Raw genomic sequence first — 22,266 nt, forward strand, 5'->3', positions numbered from 1 at the left:
TCGGAAGTCCCATGAAAATTCTTCGTGTCTGCTGCTCTATTTGCTGATTTAGTGGGCAGTTCCTTTCCCAGTGACTCCTATTCCTGCATCTAGCATATTGATCCCTTTCTAAGTGCTGTCTCAGTGATTGTCCCTGCATATTCTCTCCCATATTTCCTTGTGGTCTTCCTCTCTACGTCTTTTGTGATAAAGCTATCACTAATAATTTTCTCTCCTGACCTTACTTTTATTTTCCTCTCTATATTACATACCTTGCATGCAGCTTCCAGTACCTTACTCAGATGTTGGGAATCCTCTCCTATTTTCTGTAATTTGCACATTATGTCTGCATTCCTCTGCCTCACAAAAATAGATACCATATCCCTCCTTTTTTTCCAGATTCACATCAGTGTACTCCCTAATGGTGGTAACTAATCTACTGAGAAGGATTGATAGGATCTCATTCCTGTCCTTGGTAAAATTTAGACATACTCCTTTCTTTGGGGATAGTATGACTTATTCTGAATGAAATCAATCACTGATACTGGGTTAGTAAGTTTCACTGGCTCTGATTATTCAAGTACCACTTAGGATCAGCTGAGGAAAAATGACCATCCATTTCTCCTTGTTCTGCTCTCTGAGTGTGAATTCTTTCTGCTTCTTCCTTTGCCTTTGCCAAAACTACTTATTTCCTCATATGTCAGCAGCATATCCAGTAACAGTAAATCACTCCAATCTGGATCGTGAGTTCTAATGGCAGTGTCCGTCACCTTATCTAGCTTATCTGGATTCTCCATGTACTTACTTTCCTGTCAACTTTGTCTGTGCTCATAAATCTGTCACTGAAAATAACACTTTCACCATTACTGGTCTGCTGGGTCCTACCACCTGCCTCAAAGGCATCTGTACAACCCTTAGAGCCCTCCTCCATGTTTGTCCTGCTGTGGGACTTAAATCATCTCTCTCTTGCTGACTTACTTCATCCTCTTGCTGGCTCCTCTGAACCTAGATTTAGTTTAAAATCTATTTTATTTGTGCTTGGCTGCCCCAAACTTGAACAAGTTCACTTCTCTGTATTTCTCTTCATTTTGCTCCTCTTTGCTGCTGTCTGGCCTTGACTGCAGTGCCCACCAACCTCTTCTTATTCTTCCCCTTGCATGGTTTACCAATGCTGCAGGGTAAGCAGCAGTGCTCACAGAGCTTCTCACCATCCTTTTCTAAGACTGGCACTATGCAGTGCCTCAGGCAGGGCTGCCACCACCAGCTCGGGATGCCCAGGGCCTCATCCAGTTTGGCTTTAAACACCTTCCATGATGGAGCATCTACAGCTTCTCTGGGCAGCCTGTGCCCTTGCTCACAGCTGTATGAGTAAGGAATTTTCTGCAAACGTCTAATCTAAATATCCATGCTTTTAGTTTAAAACTGTTGTCTTTTGTCTTATCACTATCAGACCACATAAAAAGTCAGTCTCCTTCCTGATAATTAGCTCCCCTCAAATACTGGAAGGCTGCAGTGAGGTCTTTCTTGTCCCTTCTATTCTCCAGGCTGAATAAGCCCAGCTCCCTCAGCCTTTCTTCGTAGGAGATGTGCTCCAGCCTTCTGATCATCACTGTGAGGCCTCTCCACCAGCTCCATATCTTTCCTGTGCTGGGGCCCCAGGCCTAGGTGCAGTACTCCGGGTGGGGCCTTATGAGGGCAGAGCAGAGTGGGAAATTTCTCTCCATCAGGAAAGCCTGGGAAGATCATGGAACGGATCCTCCTGGATGACATGATCGATCACATGAGGAATGAGCGTGTGATCCAAGACAGCCAGCACGGCTTCACCAGGGGGAGGTCATGCTTAACCAATCTTGTGGCCTTCTATGATGGAGTGACGGCGTTGGTGGATGAGGGGAAGGTGACCGATGTCATTTACTTGGACTTGACCAAGGCCTTTGACATGGTCCCCCACCACATCCTTATCTCCAAATTGGAGGGATGTGGATTTGATGGGTGTACCACTCGTTGGATAAGAAATTGGTTGAAAGACCACAGACAGAGGGTGGTGATCAATGGTACTATGTCCAGGTGGAGGCCAATAATGAGCGGCGTCCCCCGGCGGTCTGTCTTGGGACTGGTGCTCTTTAACATCTTTATCAATGACATCGATGATGGAATCAAGTGCACCCTCAGCAAGTCTGCTGATGACACCAAGCTGAGTGGTGCGGTTGACACAGAGGAAGGAAGGGATGCCATTCAGAGGGACCTTGACAGACTTGAAAGGTGGGCCTGGGTGAACCTAATGAGGTTCAACATGGCAAAGTGCAAGGTTTTACACTTGGGCTGGAGGAACCCCAGGCATCTATACAGACTGGAAGGAGCAGCCCTTGAGAGCAGCTCTGCAGAGAAGGACCTGGGGGTCCTGATGGATGACAAACTTAACATGAGCCAGCAGTGTGCTCTTGCAGCTTGGAAAGCAAATAGTATCCTGGGCTCCATCATGAGAGAAGTGGCCAGCAGGGACAGGGAGGTGATTGTCCCTCTCTACTCTGCTCTTGTGAGTTGCCATCTGGAGTACTGTGTCCAGGTATGGAGCCCCCAGTACAAGAAAGACAGAGAGCTGTTGGAGAGGGTCCAGAGGAGGGCCATGAAGATGATCAGGGTGCTGGAGCACCTTCTCCTATGAGGACAGGCTGAGGGAGCTGGTCTTCTTCAGCCTGGAGAAGAGAAGGCTGCGGGGTGATCTCATTGCAGCCTTTCAGTACCTGAAGGGAGCCTATAAACATGAAGGGAGTAAACTCTTTGAAAGGGTAGATAGCAGCAGAACAAGGGGGAACGGTTTTAAGTTGAAAGAGGGAAATGTAGGTTGGATGTTAGGGGGAAGTTCTTTACCAGGAGAGTGGTGAGGTGCTGGGACAGGCTGCCCAGAGAGGTTGTGGATGCCCCGTCCCTGGAGGTGTTCAAGGCCAGGTTGGGTGAGGCCCTGGGCAACCTGGTCTAGTAAATGAGGAGGTTGGTGGCCCTGCCTGGCAGGGGAATCCTGAGGTCCTTTCCAACCCAGGCCATATTGTGATTCTGTGATCACCCTGCTGGCCACCCATTTTTTCATAACGCCCGGGATATAGTTGGCCTTCCAGACCACAGGCTCACACTGCTGGCTCACGTCTAGCTTTTCATCTACCAGAACCCCAGAAGTCCTTCTGGCAAACAGAAAAATCTTTCCCATCTTTTTCAAGAATCTGTGATGAGACTCCTCGCTCCCCATGGGGGGATGAGCATAGGGATGAGCCTCATGCATCCTAAGGGCCTTGATCTTCCCAAGAAAGCCAACCTCCTAATAAGGTAGCTTTCTGATTTTCTGGTCAGCCCAACATGTCTGCATGCTGGCATATGACTTCATTTGTGACCTAAGAGAAAACAACTGTTAGCCAGCTACGTGTAGAAAAACATGACTAAGTACTTCCCCTGTATGCCTTACTGCTGGGCAAGGAGGAGCTTTTTAAGGAGAAGGTAAGGATGTGAGTAAGCTGTAAACAATTAAAAGCATGAAAAAAAAAAAATCTTGGTAAGTACAACATTTCACCTTGCTAATTTTCATTCTATAGCATCACCAGATTTGTCACATTACAGGAAGGAATAACGTGTTTTTTTCAGTGTCTCCCAAAATATTGTAAGCACAGCCATAACAGCCACCATAATTTTTAATAATATTTGCAGGAAACTTGATTTTATTTATGAAAGTAATGCTACTAGGCATTCTGGCAAAGTAATTCTTGTTTTGGAAGGAATACGGAGAAATGTTTCCTAAACAGGAAGCACAGTACTTTTGTTTTGAGGGTGTTTTGCCCATTTCCTTTAAGCCAAGTGATAATAATTAGCAAATTTATGAGAAACAGCATCACTATCTTTCAAAAAGTTCACGAAGATAAACAAGTAATTATATCCAGCAAATGTGTGAATTAAGGCACGGAAAGGTTGAAAAACCCAGCCGAAGCCTGATGCGTGATCAGTGGCAGAAGTGAAAACCAAAACTAGAAAATGCTGATGTAAAGCAATTGCATAATCTCTGTAGACGGAAGTTTGCATTTCAGCAGTTCAACATTCTGACTCATTTTCCCCTTATTTACTGTAACAGGAGTTTCTGATAGTGACATGCAAAAATGCCTCTGTGTAAGAGTGTTAGTATTGCCTATGTCGGTCAGGAGTCCAGTCAGAAATCTCTTAAGTCCCAATTCGGAAGGAATGAAAGAGAGTGTCTGTGAAACTTGTTCAGTGGGATCTGGAAAAGAGCATTAGATACTCCAGGAAGAGAAGTCTGGGAAAATATTTCAGTTGTGCTTGACTTTGTTTCTCAGTCTTTCACACCATCAATCTCCTTGGTTTGTTTGTTTGTTTGTTTGTTTGTTTTACATTTAGGATGAGAGAACCATACAAGAGATAGGAAAATCTTCTGCTGCTTGTTGTTCTCCATGAAAGGAAAAATAGAGACAGAAGATCGGCTGATAAAAAGGTAGACTTCAGTCTCCTTAAGCTTTTGTATTTAACATTAGAATTTTTGAGCTTTGCTGGGGCATTTCAGCCAATTAGAAAACTCAAATGCTTCAAATCTCTCTTGAAAATACATGCAGGTGAATCTGAGGTTGGTTATATGTGGTGCAATTTCCTCTTTCCAAGGGTGACTGATCGTAAAGGAAAGGAACTGTAAAAGCTGAGCCTGCTGCATCATTCTTTCTGGGGATCACATCACAGAACTCTGAAGACCTTTGAACTGTGAGTTAAATCCTGCAGTGTTTGATATATATGACACTATCCAGGCTTCTACCAAACAAATCAAACAGTAGTTTATGTCTGTGTTGTATGTATGTATATATTTATGGGTAGGGAGAAGTTATTCTATTGATTAGACCAGTTAAGATAGCTGAGAAGATACTGACAGATGTTTGTACACACCATTTCTTTATCATGTTTATCTATGGAAGGAAATTACATCTATGTTGGGAAAGTTTCCTAAAAGTAGCATCTGTAGTAACAACACATACCTTAAAAAACACAGTAATTAGTGTGTTGAATTTAAGTAAAACTTGCAGAGAACTGTTTTGTTCACTTTAATAGGATGTGAAAATTTCTGAAGTGAATTTATTCATTAAAAACTGAGGGAAATAAAATGTTAAGTTGGCCTCCACACTGATTTTAAAAGTAAAAAAAAAAAAAAAAGATAAAGCATATATTGATTTGGCACTGAAATGAACCTACATCAAAACACGAGATTTGTTCAGGTTTCATTCAGTGCAAGATCCTATCATCAAACTGGTCATTTGGTTTCTTTATTATTTATGGTCAAAACTAACGCGCTCTAAGTTCACAAATGAGCTAGCTGTGTTTTAGAGAAAACAGGGTTTTCATTTTGTAAAAGAAAAAAAAAGAGGAAACAAGATAAGTAGCCATGAAAAACAGTAATTTAGTATCATATGTTCCATTTATAATTGTTTCAACTAGCTCATTTTCATCTAAGTTGTACTTTGTGATAAATAGTTACTAGTTTCAGTTATTTGTAAAATTAGAACAGTGGGTATTCATTCGCTGTTGCTTTGCTTTCCTGGGATAACCAGGGCAAAAGCTGAATATGCTTGTGATTTACTTGCTTATTATTTCTAGCAAAGGTTTCAGTATGACTTTATCCCTAAACAGAATAAATACAGAATCATAGAATCATAGAATTGCTCAGGTTGGAAAAGACCTTCAAGATCATCGAGTCTAACCACAACCTACCCATACTACCCTAACTCTAATAACCCTCCACTAAATCATGTCCCTGAGCACCACTTCCAAATGGCTTTTAAACTCATCCAGGGATGGTGACTCAACCACCTCCCTGGGGAGCCTATCCCAGTGCTTAACAACCCTTTCTGTAAAGAAGTTTTCCTGATATCCAACCTAAACTTACCCTGGTGCAACTTGAGGCCATTTCCCCTCATCCTGTCACCTGTCACCAGTAAGAAGAGACCAACCATGTAGACAGCATTCAGTCAGAGTATATCTGAAGCACAGTTGCACCCTTTTGACCTCTATCTATTAACTGGGTAATTTGCTAAGAAGATACTGCTGCTTAGTGTAGAAAGCCATTACAAATAGTTTTATCTATTAATATTACTCAATGTTTTTTGAAACAGTAGTAGAGATGGACGTTTTTACCAACACAAGGAGATACTTACTGGTGAAGCTACTTTTGATTGCACCATAGGTGGAAAAAAAAAAAAAAAATTGAAGACAATTCCTTTAAAATCTTGACACTTATTAGCGTTCTTACCTTGCAATTAGTGTAACAAAAGGATGTTTTCTGGGTTCTTATACTGGCTTTTGAAACACTTTGGTTACTCCAAGTAGAAACAGTCATCTTTAGAAAGATAAAATGAGAGATGTATCATTCAAAATATGTAGCTCACTATTGCTTCTAATTATGAATTCAGTTATCTACAGCTGTGCTGAAGTATTTGCACTGACTGAATGCTGATCCCATCAAAGTCAGTGATAGTTTTTATATTAACGTTCTTGATAAAAGAACAAGTCAGCAAACTCCTATATTCTAATTTTTGGACATGTTTAGCACTTGCTGGCTGCACTGGAGTACACTGGACACTGAGATGCTTGGAACTCTTCAAAAATCAAACAATTGAAGGCTATGAATACCATGATGCAAATAATAATGTTTATTTAATGCATTTAATAAATGCAATAATGCATTAAATAAATGCAATATGTTATGTGTCTAAACAGACTCACTGAAATCCTGAAACAATGGGAAAAGCCATCTTACCTTCCTTTCCTTGAAGGGATAAGAGATATAAATAGATAAGCACAAAGTCTTTATGCTTTCATTCATCCTGTTAATGCAAATGATAATGACTGGATGTTGTTATATATGTTTGTATGATGCTTACATTCTCAGATTTTGTTCCTTAAAATGTTTACTATTGTGAACATGCACCTGAAAGATATTTAAACCCTGGAAACAAAGGCTGTTCATTGACCTGTGTTTTTCATGATGAATTCTTGCTGAGCTTGGAATCTGATTTACTCTCCTGCTGAGAAAAGTGCACATTAGGATGGGGTTTTGCTGTTGAGAGCAGACTTCTTCTGTCTATTTTTTAAATATTGGGCTCACTGCATCTGAAACTTTCTGTATTGAATCTGTACTACTAAGGTTTTAAACCTGTTACATGAATATTTTATTTTATTTGTCTGCCTAATTCTTTGGTTGAGATTGATTGTGCACTTGGCACACTGAGTTTTTAGTACAAAGTTAATTATTTTGTACATATTGGAGTGACAATAAAATGTGTAATAGTAAATAAAAAATATGTATTTTCACGCTTTATTTTTATTATTTGCCATATTAAGCTTTTGAGTGCATGTTTGCATATGTGTCTTGTATCCTACACTCAGAACAGACTAAAAGCAAAGGCATTTCAATCACTTGCCAAAATACGCTTTTAAACTTCAGGTCTCATACTTCATCCCAGCAACACAATTTGTGAGCAAATTATTTAGTTTGTGATGACTTGTTTTCACATTAAAATGAGCTCTAAGACCTGTACACCTGTATTTAGATATGAATGGCTGTTATTTGGTGGGAATTCAAATTTTTCTGTTTTCATTTCTGAGCATTTCTAGTAGATTTCTGATTTATTGTTTTTACTGAATACTTCTACACACCAATAAATACGCTACCTAGTTGTGGCACTGACCTACACTACCAATCTCTTCACTTCTCTCTGAGTATGTCATTGGATCTGCACCAATCTGAACCTTAAATTACTTATAATATTGACAATATTAATTTTGAATGGAAGTGTTAAACGCATTTTTTCACTCATCGTGTTACCAGAGGTACCTCAGGCATTCAAAATCAGTAATTCTTAGCTTCGTTCTTAAAACTCAGCCATTGTCTAAATTGCACATTAGTTAAGTTACCCTTTGCATGTATTAGAGTTGAGGTTTACAAACGTGTGTAAGTATCTGTGTTAAAAATCTGGGCCTACCATTCCAAGTTTGATGTTGGATGTTAGGAGAAAAATTTTTTTTCTCAGAAAGAGTGGTGAGGCAGTGGCACAGGCTGCCCAGGCAGGCGGTGGAGTCACCGTCCCTGGAGGTGTTCAAGAACCACACGGATGTGGCACCGAGAGACATGATCAGTGGGCATGGTGGGGATGGGCAGATGACTGGAACTGATGATCTTAGGCGTCTTTTCCAACCTTAATGATTTTATGATTCTGTCAGTTTGCTCAACAAAATAGAATTGTTCATACAGAGATACTGCTCTTCCATTTTTTTTTCCTCTCTCCATCGCTCTCTCTCTCTTCATTTACATCTTAAATGTCATCATAACTACACACAGTGGTTTCCACGACAGAAGTGCTCTGTTCTGCTTACCTAGCTTCAGAAACTGCTTTCATTAAAGTTAAATCACTTCAGTTCTTTAACTTCTAGTGCCTGATATTAAATGTCTATTAAGGTGAGATGTTTGTTAGCAAGGTGCATTAAGTTGTGTGCAGACGGCACTAGATTTACCTCCCACTGTGTCGAAGTCCTTGGAGTCATGGCCTGGATAACACTGAGGCCTTCATCTATTTTATCTTACTGAATGCAAGTAACACAGAGCAGTTTTAATTTCTATGGTCTGAGTAACCACGAAGGCATCACAGTCAAAAGTGACAGTGCTGTGATGATGGATCTGGAATGCTGATTTATACTATTACATGAAAAAAAGAATAATAGGAAAGTTGTATAAAAAGCCAAACCCTGAATTCCTTTTATTTGCATTATTTTATTTTACACAGTGAGTTTTCCATAAGTGATCACCAGTTCAGGCAGTGGCTCTTCAATATTTGTCATGGGTTGATGCAGTATCTGAAATGCTAAAAGGGAGCAGTAGGATGGAATGGAGAGCTGCTGGCAGGAGAGGCAGACACTGGAGGGAGTAGCCCTGTTGCTTTCTGCAACAATGATGTTAGCCACCTGTGTTAGGCCTCTGCGCTCACTGACCAATTAGCTGATCAGGGCCAAATGACTGCAGACGCACACCAATATGATGAGCAGCAAAATGGCGTTTATTCACTACTAAACACAGCTTATTTTTACCTACATAACCGTGCTGTCATGTCTCACCCTGACTGGTTCACACCAGATAACATTGTGCCTTATTTGGCCGTTTCCACATTCTTTTCTCATCTTTCTTCTTCTCCTGTTTTCTCTGCATCAAGGTCAGCACGATAGCACTGTCTCTCTATGTTTAGGGAGATGCCTGTCCCGTACATCCCGTACCCCTGCAAGACGCCTACTACAACATCTCCCCCTCCCTAAGCTAAATACTACTTACACGCACGCCTAACCCGTACATCATGAAACAGCGCAAAACGCCTAATCCTAAATATATTTCAGCACACTATTCCTACTACTTTTCTACAATTCTTAAGCAAATATCAGAGCAACAGGGAATCCTTTCCCATGCTTGGCCAAGCCTTGCCCTGTTACAGCACGAATGCAACAACCTAAACACCTCTACAACTTTTCACGCAGTCTATGATACTCAATCCGATAGTCAAAAGTCTTGTCCATCATTCGTTGAAGGCAGTCCTGCAAGCATCCTACAAAGCATGGAAGACAGACTAGAATACACACAAAGATTGCAAACCCTACCACGAGAGCTTTAAGCAATTGCTTTAACCATGAACCCACTCCCCCAAACAGTCTGCTCAGCCAGTTTCCAAAAGGATTACTTTCTTCTTTGATCTTCTGTGTATGTTCTTGCATCCATTGTAGTTGTTTATGAATTGACACGCTGTGATCACTGAGGTTAGAGCAGCACATTCCTTCGACATCCTCACATCCATGTCCTTGAGCCAATAGCAAGAAGTCAATAGCTGCTCTATTCTGTAGCAGTGCATGACGGACACTATTAAGATCTTCTAGCATAGCATTTAGTACGAGCGTGGTCGTATTCACCTGTTTTACCGACCAACATGCCAACCTTTCTATCTGGGCTAAGGCTGCTGCTGCTGAGACTCCTGGCGAGAAAATCAATGCGGAGATATGTGCTGTAACGCCCCACATCTTAATATCATCATTACACTCAGGTCCCAGGTTTGTGCTATGATGGCGCCTGCGAGGATGTAAACTGCGAGATATATTAAGCCATCCTGTATGATTTGGAGCAAACATCATTAACTTCCCTAAGTAACATGGACCTCCCAGAGAATTAGCTGGTACACCTTGCCATGCCCTATCGCCACAAATCAAGAAGATACCCGGGGGGAGTGCTTTAGCAGTCTCATTATTCCATAATGCCTCCGATACATTCCTCCTAAAGGTGAACCCATATGCATAATTGTTCCATTCCGCCGTGCAATTACCACCGCACTCAGAACATGTTGCCCCTTTCCTGTGTCCCTCTGACCATTTTCTTCCTTTTGACCCACATCAATCAGAAGAACCCCCTTTATAATAACGAGTTTCGTTCTTTGTGAAACCATAATATGCACCGGCTATTGAAAAACTCTCCGTGTTCATTGGACTCACCACCGTCCATGATCGGTTAGCATAAGGTTTTATACGAGGGTCATCATTATTCCATCTCACTATAAGGTCACGCAGTTCTGCCTCCACTCCACCAGCCCCATCAAAATTCCCGTCAAAATTGTGACAGACTCTACTATGATCGTTCTCTGTATAGCACATTGAACCAAAGGTGACACACGTACGTGTTGTTCTGTTCCTGATCATTTGAGACCCTAAAATATCCAATTCTTGGGGGTCCCAGGGGAGGGTACGGTTTAATGATTGAATCAGACGTGCCGTTTGAGTAGCAGCGTCTGTTTCATTCCTACACACAGTGTAGTTGATCATATATCCCCTAAACTCCTCCAGTTGATAACTCGGCAAACCTACCAAACAGGTACGGAAAGGAGAGGTAGCGGACTGAAGGCCAAGACAGAAGTCTGTCCGCCCTGTGAGATTCGCCCACGTGACCCAAACATTGCGTGGCTGTTGTACACAAGGTGTACTCCCTCCCTCCCTGTTACCATAAACATCAGTATTACCAGAAGTATCGGTGTTACAGGTGTGGTTCTCCTCTTGACGAGTGGCTCTCGATCCTGTCGTCCGTCCCTCGGTTGTTCTGGAGTTGGCTTTGGTCTTCCCACCAGCAGCTTCTGCAAAAGGGAACTCTTGTCTTGCTTATTACACAAATATGGAACGAGTTATAATTTCAGGTGTCCTTTCTGAGATCTGGTTTAAGCTTCCATGATGAAGTCCATACAATTTTCCCTGTTTCCACATGTTTTACTGCAGCATACCCCCTGCCCCACACCAATATCGTCCATCCTTCTTCCCATTGTCCGCTATCTGTCTTTACTTTGACTGGAGGCCCTTCACCCCAGACTTTTGGCTGCCAATGCTTCTGTACTGGCGTTTGCTTGCTGTCACCACGCTCAAAATGATTTAATGTGTATGGGGCTTTCGCCAGGAGCTCAGCCTGTCTGCAGACAGGTATCCTGTCCCTATATCCTTCCCCCTCCCCAAGGACATGTATCTTATCTTTGAGAAGGCGATTGGCGCTCTCCACTATTGCCTGACCCTGGGAATTGCCGGGGATGCCCGTAATATGGGAGATTCCCCACACTGCCAGCCATTCTTGCGTTGACCGTGAGATGAAACACCGTTGTCTGTCTTAATCTGGCTAGGCAGGCCAAGTATGGCGATAGCGGTTGCCCAGTGATTCTGTGCTGATGTGGAATTGGACTTAGCATGTTGTGTGGTGGTAGAGGAGGTATCTACCGTAACCACTAGCCATGGACGGGGCGATAGATGAGGTTCCCAGGTGAAATCTGTTTGCCATACCTGTAATGGTCCTAGGCCACGGGGGTTAACCCCGGCCCCTATGACAGGCGCTGAGTTACAATGAGGACAAGCCTGAACAACATCGTGTGCAACAGATATTGGGATAGAACAAGCAATAGAGAGTGCTCAGGCTCCTATATGAAGGGTAGAGTGGAGATCACGGGCTTCCTGGGCTGTAAAAGCCTGCGTACTGGCAGCCTTGTCTGCTACCGCATTACCCGCTGTAAAAAAGCCTGGCACCTCAGAGTGACTGCGCACATGCAAAATAGCAACAGGGGCTGTACGATAGGCTAGAGCCTTCTCCAGGATGCCAGCAGCTTCTATGCTCGGGAGGCCTTCCTGACCCATCTGGGCTAGTAGCTTAGCAGCAAAAGCAGAGTCTGTAACGATGTTACAAGGTATTTCACGCCAAAGGCGTACTGCAACGGCCAGGGCCGTCACCGCAAGTATCTGCACACTAATTGTTCGGTCTACAAACGATCTACAAAAATAGCAGTCTGCCACCTATTGTTTGAATCTTGCCAAACCACTGCCCCTTGACCAGTTTTTGAGGATGCGTCTGTGAATAATGTAGGCCCTTCAAGCGGAGAGGTTTGAACACACACCCGTAAGGAGACAGCAAGCGGCTTAGCCACATCAAAGATGGGAAGGGAGTCTGAATACCTTATCTGTCCCCCAAAATCTCTTAGCACTGTGAGCAGGGTTTCAGGGAGCGGCTGTACATCACGGAATGAGCTCTGTAAATGTATCACGTCAGGTTCTCTCCCTAAAGCCCGCACCGAGAGCAATCGGGTTTTCCTGAGTAACATTGCTAATATTTCGAGCCAGGAGGAATAGGCATGCATAGGTTGTACTGAGAAAGCCACCACAGTGGTTGTGGTTTAGCATCGAGAGAGTGACCTAGAACAGCAGCAGCACCTGCCTCACACCTACAAACAGCTGCCTCAAGGACCTCAGTGGGATCCCATCGGGTGAGCAACTGTTCCATACAATTTTGTAAGATCTCCTGCCAGGCCATGGCCTTTTCATGAGTCAGATCTCAGGGTTCCTTTGGATCAGACCCTTTTAGCTGATCATAGAAGGGTTTCATCAATCGAGGGGGTATCCCCAATGCACCCCGAACCCACTGGAGGGCTCCTACCAGTTTCTGCACATCCCACAGTGTTTTAATGCGCGGTTGAATGGCAAGACCCATTGGCCGGACCGTCTCGGGGCTGAACTTATACCCCAGGTACTTGACTCCCAGTCCTCTCTGTATCTTTTGCTCTGAAATAATGAATCCAACGGCAGTTAGAGTAGACATCACTCGCGACTCAAGAGTTTGTAACCCTAATTCAGTAGGGGCAGCAAGCAAAAGATCATCCATATAATACGCGAGTATGTGTCGAGGGAAGTCTCTCCTGACTGGCTCCAATACTTTACCCACTACTTGCTGACAAATAGTAGGGGAGCATGCCATTCCTTGTGGGAGGACATGCCACTGAAATCTTTCAGTGGGGCCTAAGTTGTTGAGCGTTGGTACTGTAAAGGCGAATGCCTCCCGATCCTCTTCCGCAAGAGGGATGGAGAAAAAGCAGTCTTTAAGATCTATGACCACCAACGGCCACTCCTTGGGTATGGCTGACAGTACTGGTCCACCTTGCTGCACTGCCCCAAAAGGTACAAGCTGGGCATTGACCGCGCTCAAGTCATGCAATAGGCGGAAAGTGCCGGAGCTTTCCTCCCGTGCCTTCAATTCAGTGTCATCAGTGAGGCAAGACCTGTAAAATGGATTTCTTCCTAAATTTGTGGTCTGGGTTACCACCCACTCCTTTATGATTTCTGTTCCATAACCCTCTCTTGGCCATGGTAAGCAGAATAAAAACACATACTGTGTTCAAGTTATCTTTGATGCTTTAGAGTGTTCTCAGGTGCAAAAGTGTATTGGCCTGATGACTGTTCTGAGGCTGTTACCCTCTTCTGTGCTATACATGCTTCCAGGTACAGTTTGGCTTCAGAAGATTAAATGTATTTTACTAAAAAAGTATTGCTAAAAATATTGCTTGATGAATTTACCTGCCTGGTGATCATCTGTCTTTCTTCTTGCTCTTCATGACCGATAGTGACTACATGTACACCAGAATTTCTTCACTGGTGAGGAAATACATACGGGTTCTATCAGTACAGTTTGATCATTCCTCACAGAACTGGCTCTATCAGTAGAATCATGCATCTGGTGGTATAACGTCTGCCCATAGCAGGAGAGCCAGCTGGTACAGCTACACTGAATATGGCAGAAATACCACCATTCACACTGCTGTGCCACAGGCTTACAAAATAATTCTGTTAAACTCATCTACAGCTTTGAGGAATGGTCTTGCAGACTTCGCTGGAACAACATGCAGACTGACGTGTTGAAAGAGGAGAAACCTGGTTTGAGTTTTGCCATTGATGTATCAGGACACCTGCTTGCAGAACCTTGCTTTTTGTGAATTTATACTGACATTATGTGTTCTGTTACGGAACAAAACCAGACAAGAATCAAACCCATTTTCCACCACTGTTTTAAGGCTGTTTTCCCAATGGCTATCAAGAGTTTGCTGTGGATACCGATAATGATGTGAATATAGTCCCAAGGAGGAAATAAGAGGCTCACAAATGAGCATCTCAAACTGAAACCCATTAGGAGAATACAGGTGAATCTGTAGTCTCCTGCTGATTGTCATAGCGCTCTCCTGGCACCTGCAGTGTGTAACAGGCTGCAGAGCCACGGGATGCTGTGCAGAGTGAAGACTTCAGCCATAACTCACCTGGATGAATTGAAAGATCATTTCACATCATTAATAGTGCCTCTGGTGCATGTGGTCAGGGCGCACTGACAGTGCTTTATTGACTCTGAGTGCTTCGGAGTTACCTCTCAGCTCGATTTCCTAATCACCACTACCCATCACCTCATAGGACTGTATGCCTCTTTAGGTCTCATACATAATCCTTCGATTAGAACTCTTCTATTTGAAGCACTCAGCACCACAAGCCCTAAGGTGCACAGGTTATGCTCCCTCACCCTGCCTGCAGCTCTGGTCAAAAGTTGGAACAACTTAAAGGGTGAGGAAGAGGAATAAGATTGCAACACAGATGGGATTGTGATGGGCACTGAAAAACTCCACCTCCGCTCTCGGAAATTGGAGCTGGGGCAGCCTGGTGCGAGCTGGCCAGTGGGCTAATGAGACTATAGAGCTTTCTGAGCTTTTGCTGCTTCGTTTGTTTGTTTGTTTGTTCTTTGGGAGTAGAATTTTCATGCACCTCTCTACTTTCCCGTTTTCCCAGTTATTTTTGCTTCCTAATAATTTTATGTCCGCAGCGCCATCCGGAACCCCCCGGTCTGCCCCGTGCCTTCAGCCGGCCGTCAGTGCCGTTCCATTCCTACACTAATTTGAATCGAGCAAGGGAAACCGCTGATAGAAGTAAATACTGAGCTGAGCGCAGGCTCTGAAAGCGCTTGCCAGCATCCTTCCTAACGACTTTAAGCCCAATTTTGCGAATTTAATTTTTCAATTTTTCATTTAATTAATTGCAAAATGATTCGACTCGCAACGGCAATGAGATTTCCAAGCTGCTGGGCGCGATTTGAGGCACTGAGCGCAGCCCCGCTGAGGGCTGCACCGCGCTCCGCCGGGGAAGGCAGACGCCGAGCAGCTGCGACCCACGGGACGCGCATTCCCTCCCTCCCCCCCGCGCTCGGACTATTGTTCGCCGCTCAGCGACGGCTCGGATCGTGGCAGCCGCTCTCGGCGCGGTGCCGCCGCCGCCTGCGCGCTCCGTGACGGCGGCGCGGGGAACTCCCGCGGGCGGGGGGGGGGGGGGGAGGAGGCGGGGCATGGCGCGGCGCGCGCAGGGGATTCCCCCGCCACCCCGCGCGGAACGTTCGGGATTGTTCCCGTGACGTCACCGCACGGGAGCTCCCGCCGGCGGGGCGGGGGCGGGGTCGCACACCTCTGTTGCGGCCGGCGAGCCCCGCCCCGGGCTCCCGCGGGGTCGTACGACGGCTCTCGCGAGGTTTGGTCGCGCGGAGCGTTGCGGCTCGGAGCGGCGCCATTTTGGGAGCGAGGCGAGCGGTGTGTGTGGTTGTGAGCGTGCGAGCGCGCTCCGCTCGCGTCCGGGGCCCCGTGGCTCTGGGGCGGAGGGCGCGGGACGTCGGGCCCGGGGCGGCCCGGCGGCGGGGGCGGGCAGCAGGCTTCCGGGGGGGGGAAGGAGGAGAAGGAGGAGGAGGCGGCGCGGAGGGGCCGGGGCGGTACTGCCGTGAGGGGCGCGGGGCCGCCCCGTTCCCTCCCCCGCCGCGGGGCCCCGGGGAAGGGGGGGCGCTTGGGAGCGCGGGAACGGCCGGCGCAGCCCCGCAGCGGGGCCAGCAGAGCCCGTCCCGTCTCCTCCCCGCCACAAAGGGTCTCGCGGAGCTGGAGTGTCCCGATCCGGGCTGAGCTGCGGCCGGGAATCCCCCGCAGCTCCCTGGGGACCGCGGGGTCCACCGCCCGGGGCAGCGCCTCCTCTTCAGGTGTCTCCCGCAGTTCGGTCCGTCCCCAATAAAATGAGGAATGCCCCTTCCTTCTGGGTTGGCGTCTGCTTCTCAGGGGGGAGGAGGTACCCGCGCCTCGCAGAAGGGCAGCGAAGCGTTAGCGCTGCTGCGTGCTCTGGTGAATGAATGCCCGCAGCCTTTGCGGGGTGCGAGTGCCGCGCTCAGCCCTCCGAGTTGGGGTTCCCCTGCTGACCGCATGCGCGTGTCTGTGGAGGTTCGGATGTGCCTGTCTGTGCAGCGCCGATTCTGAATCCAGAACGGATAAGTGATGACTGGTTCTTCTTCCCGTAGGCAGTGGGCGTTACGGAGAGCACTAGGTGTCGGAGCCTTTTGCCTCAGCTGTTGGTGTTGGGGAGGAAGAGCGGTGGGAGCCGATCTGCCGCAGCCACTTTCTTTCAAAGCCGAGAAGCACCGGACGCTGTTGGGGATTATTTGTCCGAGTGTTTCCTCCTGAACAGCCTTCAGAAGCGGTCAGCGGACGGCGCGGAGGGGATTGGGAGTTCCAAGTCTGAGCGTTCTCTTTCTGAAAGTGCAGAGGATCTCCCCCTCGGACAGTTTCGTGCGTGTGGCATGGATACACGGCTGAGTTTATCAAGTTTGGAATGCTTTTGCTATCCAGATGAAGTGCTTTTAGGCATTTTTTTCTTCTGAGCACCACTCTGTCTACAACTGGATTTGTAGACTGTCTCCAAGTCAGATGCAGCCTGAGTCACTGTATGGACGTTACTGAAAAGTTTCATGGCAGATATTATTACCCTTATATTATTTTTTAGATTTTCTGACGTAGCCTTTTGTTGTTTTGCAGTGCGACCTATTTTCTAAATGAAGAGCCTAACAGAAGTCTGTTTATCTTTTTTTCTTTTTTCTTTTATTTAATATTTTGGGAAAATGTTGTTGCCAGTAAGCAACATGGCGGTATCTAGATAGCTGTTGTTTACAGATGCTTCAGTTACCTGGAATGAAGATGTGTTCCTCGGTTCAGATGTGAAATTTGGATTTTCAGCTTTACAGTTTGCGACATAAAAAGTGTATTTATTTCATTTGGAGCTGATGTTTCTTATAGTGATACATTCATGGAATAGATGACAGAAAAAGCTTTCAAAGAGAAAACAAACTTTTTGAGTGAGAGACTTGGTAGATTTTGAAATCTATAAGCAAGAAGGATGGGTAGCTGATTCCTGTGAGGTCAAACCTATGTCAAACAGCTACGAATGTAGTATCAACAAGAACTTGGGATATTATCTCAAGGAAAACAAACTGGAAAAGTATAAAACACGTGGAGCTAACACCTTGTGCGGTCCTCTTGGATTAGGCAAGTATTGTGTTTGTGCATCAGTTTACGCTTAAACAAACACCAGTAGGATGTTTAAATCAGTGGCATTAACTGTCTGGAGGATGTGGTTGTGTTGTTTTTTTTTTAATGTTAAAATGAGCTAGCAGAATCTAGTTTTTATTTGCCACTTTTGATAATTATTGGAATGTCTCTAAAGATTGAAGAATACATGCCCTACTACAAGAACAATTTGTAAGTAGGAGTGTGATTTTTTTTTTTTTTCTGTGAGATTAAAAAATACATACTTCTACACAGAATCTGTAAGTAACTTATCACCTCCTAAACTTGACAGTGAGCTATTACACTTCTTGAACAAATCTGCTGGGTAACTTGTCTTCTAGTTTTCTTCAGACATGTTTACAGCATGAAGGTAATGATAATGTAGCTTTGTTTTTTTGATAGCTTTCCACTATTCTTTGTTAAATATGGAAGCCAGTTGTTTATTTACTATCTATGCAATCTGGTATTTTAATGTATTGTTCTGTTAAGGCTGTGTTCAAAGTAGTTTCCTATTCTGTAAGGGGAATGAGTCTGATTTGAAACTGTAACATAACAAAAAAAAGTAAACCCACTTTGGGAAGGCTTCAAAACCAAGATATATTGGCTAGCTAACAAATTTTACATGTTACTGTTAGTTGTTCTGCTGCCATCTCCTCCTCCAGTAGTTAAACGTTTCTCAATGTAGAAATTAATATATATTTATTATATTTTCTCTGCAGGTTTGCGTTGGACTGAATTGATACTACTTAGAAGAAAATTAAGATGGACAGAACAACTTAATTCAAAAGTTAGTGGTAATTTTACTAAATAAAACTCCTCTTTCCTTCCACAACTAATCGTCAAGCTTGAAACAATTAAAGCATTTTTTGGTAAACTATAAACTCACTGTCTGGTGAAGGTGATAGATTTATTGTAGTCCTTAAATTTTCAAAAGTTTGTCAGAGGTTCTGCAGTGCTGAAGTATTACTAATACTGAGCTCATAAAATGCCCTCAGTAAGGGCATTGCAGGGGTGTTTGGGAAGATGACACATAATAGCTGGTAGAGAAGTAATTTTAAGCTTGGGAAGCTGTGTCTAAGGAGTGCCAGATTTTTTTTTTTTTTTTTCCTGTGGCTTTTTATTTTGACCAGGAATGAAAGACTTGCATCTGAACAGTTTTCTCTGTATCACTTTAGTAGTTCTGTTTCTATGTGGTGTCTTCTGGGTTTCCGAAAGTTGATTGAGCTTCAGCATTTTGCATTCTTTTTTGAATGGTGTTGCTGTTCTAATATTTTAACTTCTATTTCAGTTTTGCTGTTCTGAAAATACGTAAACTTTGGAGATGAATGGGAATCTGTTTCAGTAATCTCTTGTGGCTGTGGCCTGGGGCTTTCCTGCATTGAGTCTTTTAGTGTGGCTGGCGATTGAGTGAATGAATTGAGCCACATGTAAAAGAACCAAACCAACAGAGAAGGATTTTCTTCATTCTTTTAGTTGAAGTAGTCTTGTGTTTTGCTTGAAACCATTTGGTGAATGGAAAGAGTTCAGGCTTAAGTGGCCATTTAATTATATTTTGTCTATTATATGCCCACAAACATAGCAATACAAGTACCTATTCTTAAGTAATACAAAAAGCGAATTCTGCTTTATTTTTCAAGCTATTAATTTTCAGTGTTATGATAGACTTTTGCCTCTTAATTTGGGGGAGAGGTGGGTGTCACTGAAATTAAGGAGCCGCATGTCTCCTCTTAGTATTTGAAATTGCATCTTTTTCTAGTCTCTCTTTTCTGGATATTTTGGAGATTTAGCTTTTTAGCTTTATTATATCTCTCCAAATCTTTCTGGCTGCTGGTAGGGCTGTTTTCTTTTTCACAATGTTAATACTTGGAAAGTGCAGTTGGTCTGATTTGCTTGCATATATATTTGACATAAATTCATGTTTGCTTTATGACTGCCCTTGTAGCCTGAACTAAATTTATACAAGGGCTGCTCAGAAAGTATTTCCTCCCATTTTATTGTGTTGGCTCATGATGTCAGAGGCAGATGGTGGGTGGTATGGCAGGAGAGGTTGAACCTTCTGGCTGATATTCCATTCGGTGTTGTTGCAATGTGACAGATGGCAGCAGAGGGGCAGTCTGACAGAATAGCATCTGACATAGGAATGGGTACGAAGCAAAGTGTTTTGGTGAATTCCTGTGTGTGGAAAAATGGCTCCCATTGGCATTCATCTACACTTACTTAATGTTGATGGAGCCCAAACGATGGATGTGAGCACGGTGAGGCAGTGGGTGATGTGTTTCAGCAGTGGTGACAGCAGTCATGCCCAGTGGTGCAGATTTTTGTGAGGGTAGCATGCAGGCTCTTGTTCGTGGCTGGCGAAATGCATAGCTAATAGTGGTGACTGTTTCATGGTAAAGAATTCGCTCTATCAATAGTGTTACTGTGCTTTTTGTATCTGTTGCAGTTTAGGAGGCATTAGTTTCAGGGTGACCTGTGTAGTAGGGTGAGGCCCATTGGGGAGGCCATATTTAGCATGCTGGTCCACTTTAATACCTTCTTTATGTTATTATTTGTGTAGTACTGACAGTCTGTTAAGTGGTTTGCAGATGAGTATGAAGTCAAGGTCTTTGCTCCAGGGAGATTATACTTTGAGCCTTGACATAAACATGACTTTTGTACTAGAATAATTCTAAGCAGTTTGGCTTTTTTAATCTGATAGAATCCTGAAATGGATTGGTTTCTGTTGAGAATTTTTGTCAGCAGTGGAGGCTGCTCTGCTATGTGGAAAAAATGCTTCTCATGGAAACTTTTAAGTGTAAGCAGAGTTAAAATGTGCAGCAACATTTAAGTGGAGTTAAATGTGTAAAATGTTACAGGACAACTGTGCAGATAATGTGCTTTCTTAGCACAGTGCAAAGTAATGCACTTAAAAAAAAAAAAAGCTCCTTTTTCCCACTGCCCACTTCTGGCGGGTTTCTTCTGTTTAAAACGTGTGGATAAAACAGTTTGACAGTGATCGAGGACTTCTGGGACAGGTGCTTTTGTTTCTTATAGTGCTGAGAGTAGAATTTCTTCTGCAAGAACAACTGTTCGCAGGCCTGATTAAAAATGAACTTGAATGAGGCTTGGCACCATTTTTGCTTTTTTGTTACTGTGTTGCTGAGCAGTAATGTTACACAGTGACTGGTGATAATGCTGTTTGTGGTGCTGCCAGCTTTTCCACAATCATTGCCTTTATTTTTTTGGTAGAGGGTAAGCATACTCTGCAAAACAGCTGAAATATATAGGATTGGTTTCCAGCTTTATTTTGCTCAGGATATTTCAAAACTGCTATCTTTTACAACTTCTTTTTCTTCAGGTTCCTTGTGAAGACTCCAAAATGCAAAACTACTCCAGCGATGTTGTTATATTATGTATGCTTTTCTGAAGGGTGATGTTACTGCTGTAACGCTTCAGCTTTTGGACTTTGAACCTTGCAGAGGGCAAGAGATCAGTGTTTACTTGGATTTCCACTGAATGGTAGTGCAAGTCTAGGATTTCAAGTAAAAGGAACCTGGTTGTAGTTTACCTCCAAATAAGGAAGTTAATCTGTGCTGCAGTATATGTACTGTATATTGTGATAGGTGGGTGGCTGGACTGGATGATCTTAAAGGTCTTTTCTAACCTTGATGATTCTTTGATTCTCTCTCTGTGTATATATGTAATTTCAATTTTCATACACTCCAAGAAGGAAAAGCTTCTTTGGATGAAAAAGGTGAAAAAGTTATTCTCATCTTTCTCATAAACTTACTGTTTCTAAAAGGTCTATTAAAAGGTAGTTTGATTTTTGTGACACTGTAGTGCATGAGGCATAGGAGTGATCTAAATCCTGTTGCTTGCAAACAACATCTATACAGAAAAAGAGGACCAAATTATAGAGAGCAGAATTTGTGATTTTTATAACAGTGGTCTATTGGGAAGTCTACTGACATTCTAAATACTTACATAAAACAAAGGTAGCAAGTGTTCTTTAGTTGAGTCATGCTCACGTTGGGATCTTGGGTAGCCATAAGTAGAAATGAAGATGTTTTTCCTGTTTTCCTGTTTTGTTTTTGCTAAGTCACTGTAGTATTTTGTCTTAGGGATTTGTCTTTACCAGAGAATGTGCTAACTTAAATGTTGAAAAAAATTAATAGAATCATAGGATATCCTGAGTTGCATGGGACCCACAGGAGTCACAGAGTCCAACTCCAGGCTCCACGCAGGAGCTGCCAAAAATCCAAACCCTATATCTGAGACTGGTGTCCAAATGCTCCTTGAACTCCAACAGCTGGAGTTGTGACCGCTGCCCTGTGAACCTTGCTCCAGTGCCTGACCACCCTGTGGTGCAGACCCTGTCCCTACCTCCCATCTGCCCCTCCCCTGACACAGCTCCATGCCGTTCCCTCAGGCCCTGTCACTGTCACAGACAGCATTGCTCAGCACTGCCCTCTGTTCCCTGTGAGGAGCTGCAGCTACCATGAGTCTTCCCCTCAGCTCCTCTGCTATGGGCTGAACAAACCCAGGGGCCTCG

The 22,266-nt window shown here is 44.0% G+C and overlaps 1 protein-coding gene and 1 long non-coding RNA gene across 6 annotated transcripts in view; both read left to right on the forward strand.

Annotated features, from left to right (window-relative positions):
* Window positions 1–2,959: 2,959 nt before the first annotated feature.
* Window positions 2,960–5,212, forward strand: LOC121108504. The gene is made up of 2 exons (XR_005843047.1): window positions 2,960–4,468; window positions 4,587–5,212. It is a non-coding gene; the product is annotated as an uncharacterized LOC121108504 (long non-coding RNA).
* A 10,680-nt stretch (window positions 5,213–15,892) lies between these two features.
* GPBP1 (GC-rich promoter binding protein 1) overlaps window positions 15,893–22,266 on the forward strand; it is a 37,913-nt gene continuing 31,539 nt past the window's right edge. For 2 of the 5 annotated variants that reach the window (XM_046905806.1, XM_040656111.2), the window contains exons 1-3: window positions 15,893–16,381; window positions 16,694–17,714; window positions 18,455–18,522. The gene's annotated coding sequence lies outside the window, so the exon portion shown is untranslated. Of the gene's footprint in view, window positions 16,399–16,693; window positions 17,715–18,454; window positions 18,523–21,214; window positions 21,234–22,266 lie in introns of those variants that run through there. The other 3 variants (XM_040656112.2, XM_015277583.4, XM_046905807.1) reach the window with 3 other exon arrangements.

This window comes from Gallus gallus, chromosome Z (assembly GCF_016699485.2).
Source record: "Gallus gallus isolate bGalGal1 chromosome Z, bGalGal1.mat.broiler.GRCg7b, whole genome shotgun sequence".
Taxonomy (NCBI): domain Eukaryota; kingdom Metazoa; phylum Chordata; class Aves; order Galliformes; family Phasianidae; genus Gallus; species Gallus gallus.